Source organism: Tupaia chinensis, unplaced genomic scaffold (assembly GCF_000334495.1).
Source record: "Tupaia chinensis unplaced genomic scaffold, TupChi_1.0 Scaffold000547_1, whole genome shotgun sequence".
NCBI lineage: Eukaryota > Metazoa > Chordata > Mammalia > Scandentia > Tupaiidae > Tupaia > Tupaia belangeri.
In genome coordinates, this window is record NW_006160059.1 from 767,769 (window position 1) to 782,452 (window position 14,684).

General features: G+C 36.5%; 1 pseudogene; it reads left to right on the forward strand.

Moving 5' to 3' along the window:
- Positions 1-2,679: 2,679 nt before the first annotated feature.
- LOC102477077 (protein SGT1 homolog) overlaps positions 2,680-14,684 on the forward strand; it is a 179,932-nt pseudogene continuing 167,927 nt past the window's right edge.

Here is a 14,684-nt window from a genome sequence, read left to right on the forward strand (position 1 = left end):
CCATTCTTAGGGAAGCCAGATACCAGAGGATAAGTCACGCTGCAGACCTCCACAACACCACTCCTGCTAACCACAAGATGGCCGCTGTGCCACATCAACTGATGGTCAACTCTGCTTACCAGAACTGCTTTCCTGAAACTGTATTCCATGGAGACTCACCTACAGTTGCGGAACTGCACGAGACCCACACTTGATCCAACCTTGAATGGAATCTATTTTCCCTATTGTTAAAAACTTTGGACTCGTGACCCCTCTCCCTCTACTCGCAGGTATCGCATTTTCAATGACCCCTCTGGAGGATAGCTGTCTATAGCAGAGATAGAGTAATTGGGAGAGGGGGAAAGGGCTGAGGGTCAAACATAGGATAAAAAACATATTTATATGTATGAAAGTAGAAATGGAACAGTATTGGTGACGACATGCTTGATTAAGACACTATGTAGTTTATCCTAGATGGGAAACTACACTTGGTGTGTTGTGATGATACTCAGGGAATGAGTGTTAGGCAATATAATTTAATATAAAAAAAGTAATAAGCAGGAGGAAAAAAAAATGCACATTTGATGACTGAAGAGAGTTGTATGGACACAACTGGGGTCTACTTTATAATATGTTCATTCTACTCCCTGGGGTTTATGCCTAGGATCAGATTTGGATACATGTGTAAGGATATGTCAGCTGTGCTAGCTAGTGGATATACTTAGACTAATTGAGTTCATTGGTAGAACAATTGAATGGGGGGGGGCGGAAGCCATTGAGGGCAATCATGAATGTCAGGGACAATGGAGGAGGAAGATGGGACATGGCAGAGGGTGGGGATGGGGAACCTAGGATGGCAAAACAAAAGGCAAGGTATGCAGGACACAAAAATTGGGAAATCATTTGCTGAGAACATATATGTTGATGTGCTTGATTGAGCCAATGCACAGTGTATTTTGGATGGAAAATTCATATGTGTGTTGTGATGAGAAAAAAAAATTTATAATAAAAAACAAAGTATAAAAAAAAAAAAAGGAGGGAGAAGAGGATAAAGACAGCAGTGAACAATAGAGAGGCAGGATGTTAATGAGAAATAGATATGGTTTATTACCTGTTGATGATGACATGTATAGTATTCTCAACTGAACCGGTCTGGAAAGTATTTCATGATGGGTGAAGTCTTTTTAATAAGCAAAATGAGAAATAGTGATTGACTGTTTAAAAAAATTATAATAATAATTATTGGGAAAAGCATGGAAAAGATATTGAATGATAAAGCGGGGAGATTGATATCTCTGTATTGACTGACATGCATGGCATTCCCTTTTGAAAAAGCAATGGAAGTCAATGTAAAGTTATATGTAATCTAGTGTAATAGAAAGAAGATTATGATGATAATAAAATAAAAAAAATAAAAATAAAAAAAGCAAACAATGAGAAAACAAGTTTGCTAAAAAGTGCAATCTCTACTATCTATTTCTTCTTGCTAGGTAAAGAATGACTTATTTTCCAGACAGAATCTTTTCTTTCTATTTGCCATCACTTTCCCCAGTGGAAGTTCTGTCTTTTATGCACTCATAAAAAAAAAAAAAAAAAAAAAAAAAAAAAAAAAAAAAAAAAAACTTTATCTAGCCTAAGCCTTAAATACTCATCAAACCTCATGATTATCCTGATGGAGTCATCTGGAATTCTGTTTCTTCCAGTGCTTTCATTACTTCTGTGACTAGCTCAGACTTCTTTGATTTCTTACTGTGAAAAAAATTTGGAAGATCTCCAGGTGTCAACCTGGACTCTTCTTAACATTCCTAAGGGAAGGTTCAGAATTCTAATTTCTCAGCTTTGTTTAGGTAAGGGATTTACTAAAGCACTAAGGGGCCTAAGGACATTTTTCATACAATACCATTCACACCTAAATCCCTTTCATCACGATGAGTCATAAGAGGCCTTTTTATATTTCAATTTAGTACTTATCCCAGTTCAGTGCACCAGTCAATTGACTAATATTTGGAGTAAGGGCATCTGCTTTATGCAATAACAATCTGTTCAGTGCTTTAAGGAAATTCCTTTAAAATAATTAGGTAATTACATGAATCTTCACGGAAGATTTCCATGAGTAATGTCTTTTAAAAAATCACTTGAAGAAGTCAAACTTATTCTATACTAGTATACAAACTTTATTCTTATATGAGTATTGCTAAAAATATATATTCTGAACTGTTTATTTGGAATTAGACCCAATTTGCAAGTCATAAAAGAGTCACATATTCATGTGGTTGTACTTAACTCAGGGCACTAAATGAGATGATTTATCCCACAATAGTTTAGAGTAGGAAGAAATCCTCTTGACTCAGAGTAGCTAAGAAATGGCAGGACGCTTGTTCTGTGCACAATCACCTTTCTCTGTGCTTTAAAGGAGTATCTTAAAGTTAATTTCCTGATCATAAAATCATTAACAGAATGTGTACATCCATGAGTGATTTTTTTCACACCATGACCTTGGGAAGCAATATAGTGATACTGTGATGTGCTAAAATATTCTTCAAGTATCCACTTAGAGTTGTCTTTAGATCCAGTTTATCAGTAATATCACAGACATCATGTCATTGTGGTTGGGTTATAGTTAATGCAAAGAAATAGAAAGATAAGACCTATTGGAGTTTAGAGGTAGAAGAGAGCATTTTGATAGAAATCAGCCAAGAAATGACCTATGAAGAAGAAAAAGTTAAACTGGATTATAAATGTAAGTAGAGTCAGGAGACACATAGACGTGAAGACAGTATTCTGTGCAGGGACAAATGTGTAAACAAAGGTATCAAGGTAGGGCAACACAAGCTCAGTTCATGAGAGAGTGAATCGATGGGTTGATAAAAAACACATGCAGGGACAGAGTTAGAAACAAAATTAAGGTCATAGTCTGCCAAATGAAGGAGAGCTCTAGGTATTTGAAAGGTTTGACTAACAGGGTGCTATTGATAGGCTTAAACCACACTTTTAGACCATTTTATTATTTTACTTTAAACCTCTCCATTAAGAGTTTGGTGGGAGTTACTGTTTGGCAATACTTTCATTTTCCTGTTGCTTTCATTAGGTAAAATAAGCAAAATATCTTTTAAAGATAGCTCGTTTCCCACAGCACTTCTACCTTAATTTATTAGATATTTAAAATTAAGTGTATTTGACATTTTAAAGAGAAGCCCAAGGGCTCTAATTTCTCAACTTTCTATTATCTTTGAAAAATCAGCATAAGAAAAGTCTGAATAACAGGTGACCCATTTTGTTAAAATGCTGAGTGAAACATTTACCTTATTTTTCCCAAGTGGTTCATGAAAGGCAATTGTGCAAATTATGTAATGGAAAAATAAAGGAACAAACCTGTTTTCTCACAAAGCTGGATATTTGGGAGCTGTCCTTTAGTCTATACTTCATCTTTAGCAAACATTTTGATGGATTTTTGTTGTTTCTCTTCTCCTTGTCTTAGATTATTTCATATTCCTGCTAGTCTTGACTCATAGCCTCAAGCGTCAAATATCTCCACCTACACTGTTAGGTTAGTCACCAAAACACTATGCAGGGTAAGTTCTAATGCAGACAGAGATTGCCTCTCTTTGGAACATTTTCTTTGTATGGATTTTATAATATCTTTGGACATTTGGTGCTCTCCTCCTTCCTGATTAATCACTTATGTTCATGACCTCAAATAAGACCACTAAGTACTTATAGTAAGTATTATGAGAGATTGGTCAGGTAGGAGTATGAGGCTCCTATAGCAAATAATAAGCCCAAACTAAAAATGATTATAGAAGTCTCATATAGAAGAAAGAAACAGATCATACCAAAATAATAATCAAGAATGATTAGGCAAAATGTAGAGATAACTAAGTGCTATTGGAAGGCATGAAATAGGCAAGTATTCAAAGAAAGAACTTGAGACTGAGAAAACTGCAGATGACTTGGCAGATGGCAAATGGGTAGTGAATCTGAGATAGGGTCATGGGGGAAATAAGTCTGGAAAGGTATGCAAGATCTAGATCATGAAAGGGCATAGAGCCCACGCCATTGATTTTGAAGATAAAAAGGGGTCACTGATGAGTTTTAAAATGGGTATTCATAAAAAAGGCACAATATTTTAGTAAGATTTTTCTATCTGCAATATGAAGAATGGATTAAAAATACTCAATACAGGGCATAAAAATTCAGACAAGAAGATATTTTACTATTCTAAATGAGATGATAGAGGGAATGTAATGAAAGGGTAATATTCCAGTGGTATTACACAGAAAGAATCAACACGTTTTTGTGCTTAATTGGATGTGAGGAGCCAGCAAAAATAAAATCTACCCTGTGGCTTTATAAACATATGCATTGTTTTTCATGTAAATGTTCAAAATATTAGTTACTATTTTAATTCCATTCATACCATGATATTCTGACCTTTGTTACCATGATAGGATTTCTTATAATTATATAAATTGTCTTCCTTTTAGTATAAAGTTGTTCTTAGCACATATTTTAAGAAAAAAATGTACTGCCTTTATAGTTACCTGAACTTCTACAATAATAGTCATCAGTTGCCATGATTCAGATATTATTAGTATGACAATATTTGGGTATTAATATTATGAAGCTATAGAGTGTCTCTTCCCTCTCACTCTCTTTCTCTCTAATTACTTTCAGCTTATTTCCCAGATGGTGATGAGAAAGATTTTATCCTAATTGGTTCCAAGCTTTGACCAGATCTTTCCTTTCTTGTATTGTGAACTCTCTCTTTGATACCAATTGTCATTCATCTGCTCTGTAGGGGCAGGAAGGGTTGTTTTCAAATCCCTTGTATGGTGAGCTACATAAACATAACAAAGTTTTTAAAATATACGCTTTGTGAAAATATAATAGCAACCCATATCCTACAAGCATAAGTCCTGAAAGCAAGGATTTCTTTATATTTCAGTCTTTGCCAACTTGGCAGAAGTGCCATGACCTAAAAGGAGGGTCTGTCAATAGTCTTAGACAGCATAAATGAGCTTATTTCTTCTACTGAGACAGAAGCTTTGCTTTAGTGCTTTATAGTGTCTGTGAAAAAGTTTTGAAGTTCTAATTTAAAATTTTTAAAGTCTTTTTATTTTCTTCTTTTAAAAAAACACATTTTCTGCATCTTGTCTTATTTATATTCTTATTTATTATTATTATTATTATTATTAGTGTTAACCCACAAACTGAATACAGCCTGTGCTTGGCAAATGAATATTAAATGCCTTTTCCTGGAAAATGTGTTTGCTCATTAAATTTGACAGTCATTGCTTATGTGGTAAATGTTGTCAGTGCCAAGAATTATCTGGCATGGCTGCCAGCTACAAGTCCATTATTTTAATTGCCTTTAACCTATAATCAATATTTACTGCTTTCCATAGAAAGAGACTGCATAGCTAAGCAGTATGAAAAGTGAGTTTATTCTTCTGCCCCTTGGTTTCTGCTTTTACATCTAAAAGATAATATTAAATGTTTCCTCTGGGTACTACTTTCTTTATCAAAACTGTTTTCTACCACTTGTTTTGTGAAATGCTCACATCAGCCAAATCATGTTGATTTCACATGAAACAGTTTGAATTTATGGCTAAATAAGACTCAAAATCTGTTTCGTCATAAAGTTATCTACATCTTTTTGTTTTTGTCATTCATTGGAGGAAGGTTTTGAATTTTAATAGTATTAATTAAAGAAAGCATGTTTTCCAGCATAAAGTCTCCAAGATTTGCTCTGAGAATTTAGAAAAGTGCTAAGCCTGTAGGTAAAAATCAAAATACTTTAATTGGGAAGAGGCAAAATATAAAGGCTAGAATGAAGCAGGGCTTTCCAACTTCTAGAGCTATAAGAAAATAAATGCAGTTTTTTTTTTTCTCATTACAAATTACACAGTCTCAGGGATTCTATGATAGCAGCACAAACAGACTAAGACACAATCGGTAATAAATATTCTCTTTTTGGAAAGGGGCAGTAGACCATTTCATCAGTGCATAGCATACCAGAACATCATTCCTTAACCCACCACGTTCCTACGGACAAAGTGGAACCCACTTGACTGAATGAAAAGCTTTTAGCTAGCAGAGAATTTGTATAAAGGACAATTTGGGAAACTGATGGAAATTACTTCTTCAGTTAAAAAGTATATAATGGGAGATCAGCAGTAGCGTAATGGTTAGGTCACTGGACTGCCATGTAGTCGATCATGGTTTGAGACCCAGACCCAGTGGCTTAAACTCACTCTGGGTGCGTGTGCATGCATGCCCAAGATCCCAAGAGGAGAATGGAGGAGAAGGGATTGCAGCATGACCATCCCCCCTCGAGGGTGCTTTCTTGCTTTCTGTCTCTCTGTCTTTCTGGAGAGCACATGCGCCCTATAGCAAAAACCTCTCAAAAAAAAAAGTATATAATGAATAGCTGATAGTTATAAACACGGCATTCTCATCTCCACTATTATCCTAGGTCTTGAATAAGTAGGGATAAGAGTCTAGATGTACAGACAATTAATTTATTAGAAAATATTAGTTTCTTGGGATCAGCAGAGGCATAATGGTTGTATCATTGGACTCCCATGTAGTTGACTGCCATTCAAATCCTGGACCTGGTGACTTGAAACTCACACCAGCCACATGTGCATGCATGCCTAAAATCCAAAAGAAGAATGGAGAAGAGATTGAGTGTGGCCATCCTCACTGAGGAGGGTGGGTTGTCATCGCATGCTTTCTGACTCTCTCTGTGTGTCTCTCTGGCAAGTGCCTGCACCATATAGCAAAAAATTTCTCAAAAAAGAAAAAGAAAAAGAAAATACTAGTTTCTCATTGTGCGAAGCTTTCTTCATAATGATGAAAACTGATCACTAGTGGTTTGAAAACTTGGCTTCACTTAATAGATATGCAGCTTACATGTATGTGTCAAGTAACTAATTTCTTAAAAGTTCAAGTTATATGAGGCACAACGACAAAGAGAATGTACATTTTTCTTTTCAAGTTTTAGAATAATGATTCAGTGATTTGTAAGGTTAAATGATCTTTTTCAAAAAATTCTTTAAAAAACAAACTTTGTGCACCAGCCAGTGGACTGGTGGTTAAGGCACCTGTTTGTCACAAGGCTGGCCACATTTGAGTCCTAGACCCAAAAGCTTGAGAAACACACTGGAAACATGTGTATATGTGCCCAAAGTCCTGACGGGGATGAGAGGTGGAGAAGGGATTGTGGCACTACAACGGGGTGCTTTCTCCTCTCTCTCTCTGTCTCTTCAGTAGGTATATAAATCCTCTGGCAAATTAAAAAAAAAAAAAAGAAGTCACTAAAAAAGAAACAAGTTTTATTATTATCTATTAAACTATTTTCTGATACCAAGCAATAACAAGAACCTTTGTAGCAGCTAATTTATTTTTAGTATAATGGGACAAAGTGTTTCTACTGTGCATTTCAAATTAGGGCAAAAAAAGCTAAATTATTTAATAAACATTTTTTGAGAAAACTGGCTCACCCTTTGGATCAAATAAATCCAACAACATCTCTACATCATTCTATGTACCATCCACATTGTTAGATGGGTAAATATTAAAATATAAAAGCAATACATAAACTAATGTAAGAAACCTTGTTAGCTTTTCATTTTTGAAAGCATGAAGGTGTCTTTAAAAACTTCATGGAGAATGTGTATTATAAAAATTATGCACAGATTTCAAAAATTTTGTGACAAAATAAACTCATTTTTAATTCCAATTTTTTTTTTGACAGATTTTTGCTGTAGGACGTATGCTTTTCCAGAGAGACAGAGACAGAAAGACAAAAAGCCAGAAAGTAACCCCCAGGGTGGATGGCCATCTCACAACCCCTTCTCCTCCATTCTCTCAGGATCTTGGGCACGCACATACACACACTCAGTGTGAGTTTCAAGCTGCCAGGTCCAGGACTTGAACCACCATTGACTACATGAAAGTCCAGCAATGTAACCATTATATCATCTGTTGGTCCCCTTTAATTCAGTTTCACTATGATCTTTTTGAGGTTTCCTCATTTCCTAAGAATGGGAAAGGCCTGAATATGTTGATAAACTCAGACAATATAAAAGATAATCTTGAAACTATAAGCATTTTAAAAGGTTTTTTTTTGACACATATGTATACAAATGCATAGAAAAAATTGCCCCACATTCTTCATATAATGGACAGATTCTGAGATGTCTCTTAACATCATCTTTGTATAGTCTCTTTAAGTGCAGGCTAGAATTTAGTAACTGCATTGTAATAATTGTAAAATATCGGGACCAGCAGTTAGTGTAATGGCTATGTCACTGGACTCCCACGTAGTCGACCGCGGTTCGAGTTCCAGACCCAGTGGCTTAAACTCATGTGTGTGCGTGCATGCCTAAGATCCCGAGAGAAGAATGGAAGAGAAGGGATTGTGGCATGGCCATCCTCTCTGGGGGTGGGGGGGATTTCTCTCTTTCTGTCTCTCTGTCTCTCTCTGTCTTTCTGGTGAACACTCATGCCCTATAGTAAAAACCTCTCACAAAAAATTATAAAATATCAAAAATGATAAATGTTACTTTCAAGTTCAGGTACAAAAAGACAGTGGCATCTCTCTCTCTCTCTCTCTCTCTCTCACTCTCTCTCTCTCTTCTCTCTACTTCCTCCCCTAACAGGCTCTCCCTCCCATGGATCACCAGCCACCATGTCTTAAGCATACTTGAGCAGCCTGTGGAGAAGCCTATATGGTAAAGAACCAAGACCCACCATCAACCACATGAGTAAGCCTAGAAGTATATCCTCCCCAAATTGAGCATGAGAAGACTGCAGGCCTTTGGTTGCAGAATGTGGGACCCTGAAACAGAGGCTCCTAGCTAAGCTGTTCCCATTTTACTCATCTATTTCCATAGAAACTGTGAAATAATAAAGGCTTGTTGTTTTAGGTTGCTAAGTTCAGGGACAATTTGCTACACAGTGATCAGTAATTAATAAAATTCATAATTCCTAACATACAAATTGAAACAATTATTCACATGGCATATTGACAAATACTGAAGTTTTATATCTATTCTTGATAATGTGTGGGAAAAATAGAAGTTCATGCTACTGCTTTTGATGCATAAATTGATTTATTTTTAAAGGGAAAATAATTTATCAATGTGTACTAAAGTTTTAAATGTTTATCTTCATTGATCAATCAGCAATTGATCTCATAGAGTATCTGAGTGCTATGGTTTGGATAATGGGTTGTCTTTAAAAGGGTTATGTTTTTTAACTTGTCCCCAGTGGGATGGACTTAGAGAAGTGAAGCCTACTGAGTGTGTCTCCTCTTAGCATCCTCCACGTTCAATGTTTTCCTCATTCTTTGTTAGAGACCTGCGAGGCTCTAGTTAAGCCCCTACTTTTAGAATATCGCTATATGTGACTTTGAGTATTGAAAATAATTAGCACTGTCACTGGTACTGAAAAAATACACTACACATTCCTTATTGAAAAATGCAAAACAAAGTATACTTGGATGCTCACCAGCACCTCCATTGCTTTTCCAGGTGAAACCACTATTAGAATACCAGTGCCCAGGCCCCAGTTTCAGGTAGTATAAAACCCAACTCAGGATGTTTATTGAAATTCTCAGCATTAAGAATACAATGGGAGACCAGCTAATAGTGAAACAGTTATGTGGCTGGACTCCCACATGGCTAAAGGTGGTTCGAGTCCCGGATCCAGTGGCTTTAAACTCAGGCTGGGCATGTATGCATGTGTGCCCAAAATCCCAAGAGGAGGATAGAAGAGAAGGGACTGTGGCGTGGCCAGTCCCCACTCCCCCCCACACAGAGGAGGTAATTTCTTGCTTTCTGTCTCTCTATCTCTCTGTCTCTCCAGCATGTGCACACACGCTATAGCAAAAAATAGCTCTCCCTTAAAAAAAAAAAAATGATGGGAACCAGCAGTTAGCGTAGTGGCTATGTTGCTGGACTCCCACGTAGTCGACCGCGGTTCACGTCCTGGACCCGGTGGCTTAAAACTCACGCCGGGCGCGTGTGCGTGCGTGCCCAAGATCCCAAGAGGAGAATGGAGGAGAAGGGATTGCGGCGTGACCATCCCCCCTGGGGGGTGATTTCTCGCTTTCTGTCTCTAATGTCTCTCTCTGTCTGTCTGGCGAGCGCACGCGCCCTACAGTGAAAATCTCTCCCCAAAAAAAAAAAAAAAAATGATGAATGCAATCGACTGGACAAAGTTCACTGGAGACATAGCTAGCTAATGGAGTGACTTCTGTATATAGGAATGAGAAATTCTTCACAAAATATGTAACATTTAAGATGAGACATTATGAAAGTGTTGAGTGGCCAGAAGAAAGTAAGCTATTGTAATATTAGACTGATCCATATTAATACATATATAGTTTATGTAACATGAAAAGTTGAGTATTTTTAATGTATGTCTTTTTTTTTTTTTTTTTGAGAGGGTTTTGCTATAGGACACATACGCTCGCCAGACAGACAGAGACAGAGAAATAGAAAGTGAGAAATCATCCCCCAGGGGGGATGGTCACGCTGCAATCCCTTCTCCTCCATTCACTTCTTGGGATCTTGGGCACACATGCACACACGCCTGGCGTGAATTTAAGCCACTGGGTCCAGGACTCAAACCGCAGTTGACTACGTGGGAGTTCAGCGACATAGCCATTACGCAACTGCTGGTCCCAATGTATGTCTTTTTTTTTAAACCAAGTTCTTTGTTGAGTTCATTTGACAATATAAACCTTTGTAGTTCTCAAACCTGATTAATTTTCCTAAATGAGATTTAAAGTATTAAAATTTCCTTAGAATAATGACATGGCTAAGTAAAGTAACATATGCAAAATAATTTTTTTTTTGGAGAGATTTTTTTTTTTTTTGCTATAGGGCGCATACGCATACGCTCACCAGACAGACAGAGAGGGGCAGAGAGATAGAAAGCAAGAAATCATCCCCCGGGGAGATGGCCATGCCACAATCCCTTCTCCTCCATTCACTTCTTGGGATCTTGGGCACACACGCACACGCGCCAGGCATGAGTTTAAGCCATCGGGTCCAGGACTTGAACCGCGGTTGACTACGTGGGAGTCCAGTGACATGGCCATTATGCTAACTGCTGGTCCCACAAAATATTTTTTATAATAAATGTCAGAGTATAAATGTATAGTTTTTTTTGTTGTTGTTGTTTTTTGTTTTTTGTTTTTTAATCAATGCTATCCTCCCCTCTTTTTATAATGTGTGAGAAGGTTTGTGTGCTTACTGGAAAGACAGAGAGAGAAGGAGAGTTAGAAGTGGACTGTGGTCACACTGCAATCTCTTCTCTATGTTTCTATCTCTTTTGGATTTGGCAGACATGTAAATATGTACCCATTGTATTTTTCACACCACCAGATCTAGGACTCAACCTGCAGGGTCAGCCATATGGAATCTGGTTTTCGTAACCACCAGACTATGAGACTGGCCCATAAATGTTACTATTAACTCAGTACACATAACTTAGGTTTGCATAAGATAATACTTTAAATTTTATTATTTTTTACAAGCATTATTCCTTCTATCTATTTCTATCTTGAGTGCCCAGGCCATTATCGTATTTAGAAATATTTTTATAATATTCAATTATTTCTTCAGCTTCTAAAATGTAAGTTTTTTATTTAAATTAACCAAAATGTTTATTAATTTTGTCTTCAAGTTGTTTTTTGAACACAACTAATATTTCAAGACACATGCTATAAATTAAATTGTCTATGTCTGTATGTATTATGTTATATTGATATTTTTCTTTCTCTTAAGTGTATGTATGTATGGGGGTGTATGTGTATGTACTATCTTTGTTAGATATCATTATTAAAGAGAGTTTTGTTTTGTTTCTTTTTTTTTTGTAATTTTTTTCTATAGGCACATAGGTTCTCAGGAGAATAACATAGAGAAAGAGAATTCAACCCCTCGGGGGGACAGCCCCACCACAATCCCTTCTCCTCCATTCTCCTGTCAGATTTTAGGCATGCACACACATATACCAAGCATATTTTTTTTTTTGAGAGGTTTTTGCCATAGGATGCGTGCGCTCACCAGACAGAGAGAGCTCTAGAGAAAGAAAGTGAGAAATCACCCCACCAGGGGGGATGGCCACGCCACAATCCCTTCTCCTCCATTCTCCTCTCGGGATCTTGGGCACGCACGCACACACACCCAGTGTGAGGTTTAAGCCACCAGGTCTGGGACTCGAACCGCGGTCGACTACTTGGGAATCCAGCGACATAGCCATTTTGCTAACTGCTGGTCCCGACCCAGAATATTTTTAAGCTCTCAGTTAGGGACTTGAACCATAGAGTTGGTCATGTGGAATCTAGTGCCTTAACCACCATGCCACCTGCTGGTACAAGGAGAGTTTTAAAAACATCCTATAAATTAGTCCTCAGGACACTGTGATGAAGATTCTGATTTTGTCCTCCCTGCAAATTAACAAGTTTCATGGATGCTGAGAGTTTCAAGGGATATTTAAAGCAGACACCTGATCAGAGACAACAGACTCTATTACTCATTGCAAAGCAAGCATAATAAATAACTTATTTGTGTAACATCCTCTTATCCCTAGGTTCCACAGGGGTAATGGATACCAGCCCAGATGGTAACTGCAGTATACAAGAGGAACCCTCAGTTTAGGAAACTCAAGTTCAAGTAAGTTTGTTACATTTGTTTTGGAAGAAGACCTTATCTTTATTCCACTGCCCAGTGAGCATGCTTGCTTTTACAGCTGAGGGAGACACTATCTTTATCTATCAAAATTGTTTACTATGCCAAAATCACTGAAAAGATGGTCTATAACAAAGGGCAGTTAATTACTTGTTTGGAAGACATGTAGAAATGTGAGACACTTATAGAAAATTATCTCCAAACAGGCATGAATAAAGCAAAATTACACATTGCTAGGCTCAAACACTGTTCTAGTAACATATCATTAAATCCCCAATGATGTCAGCAATCGCCAGTTAAAAAAGAGCTTAAGATCAATCATAAATGAAAAATTCAATAATTTAATTTGATGATCTCTGTGAATATTGCTTATTTACATAATATCCAAATCAAAAGTTTTATTTACAGTTACTATAACTAAAATAATAGGACTCAATACAACTTAATTTACAAAAAAAGAATGAGAGGTCAATATTTTTTTTTTTTTTTGAGAGGCTTTTGCAATAGGGCACGTGCGGTCACCAGAAAGACAAGAGAGACAGAAAGCAAGAAATCACCACCCACAGGGGATGGCCATGCCACAATCCCTTCTCCTTCATTCTCCTCTTGGAATCTTGGGCACATATGCACACGTGCCCGACGTGAGTTTAAGCCACCAAGTCTGGGACTCAAACCACGATTGACTGCATGGGAGTCCAGAGACTTAGCCATTACGCTAACTGCTGGTCCCTCAATAGATTATTTTCAACTAAATATCTATAAAAATTTGGTGTTAGCATGAGATACAAAAGATTCCTACAAGTAAAAAAATAAAGTAACAAGTGAAATACTTGCATTTATACCTATTTACATGGAAATATAGATGCACTAAATTATTTGAGGAAGCAAGAAAAAATGTTTTTAAACTATATGGATTTGCCTAGATATGTCTATAAACGCTTGACTTATTTAAACATTCTTTCTTGGTATAATTGCACATAATTTCTGATCACCATGCTGAGCTAAGCTCTTAAAACATGGATCTATCATTTTTCTTTCACAAAAAGCACATGATTCTTACAGAATATTTCATAATCTAAGAACCCTATTTATCTAAAAGACCAGGTTTATGACCAAGTTAGGATTTGTCCAAATCAAAAATGCTATCTTTAGACATTTCTTACGTTTTTTCCTTCCAACATCTGCTCTATCATAACATTTTTCAAATGCAAATATAAAAAGAATTTTACCCTGAGAACTCATGTGTTTTTCACTGAAACTGGCAATAAATAAAATCTAAAATGTTAAGGTGTTGGACTCCCACATGGCTGACTGCGGCTCAAGTCGTAGACATGGTATCTTGGTTCTCACTCTCTCTTTTTGCTGCCTTTCTCTGGTCAAATTAAAATAATAATAAATAAACTGCTTTTTAAAAGTTGATGGAAAATGTGTATTATGAAAAAAACCTGTAATGAATTGAACATTTATTTGCACCAAAATAAGCTTGTACCTTAATTCAATATTTCCATGAACTTTTGAAGTCTCCTCGTATAGTAAGTCACTTCATTTCTATATACTCCAATAAGTTATGATTTTCTCTTAAACAGAAAATCAATAATCAAAATACTAAGATATTTACTTGCTTTACTTATCTTACAATAAACACATAATGGTTTAAAATTTGTTTTCCTTTCTTCCATGAAAAGCAAACCTACTGATTAGAATTTTAAAATTTCTTGGCTACCCTTTTTAAGTGTAAAACATATCCGCCTTGTATTTATAATTGGAATATCACTCAAGAGTTATTTGGAGTTTTTTTCTTGTGCACTTACATTATCAATTTGCTAATAAATGTTTATTTACTTTTGACTTTTTTCAACTCTCAAGTTTACTGTTTAACATCTTATTTTATAACTTTTTTTACTCGCCAGAGGGTAAGTGTACTCACCATAAAAGAGAGAGAGAAAAACAGAGAGTGAGAAAGAAAGTATCACTCCATGGGACATGGTCACATGTCAATCC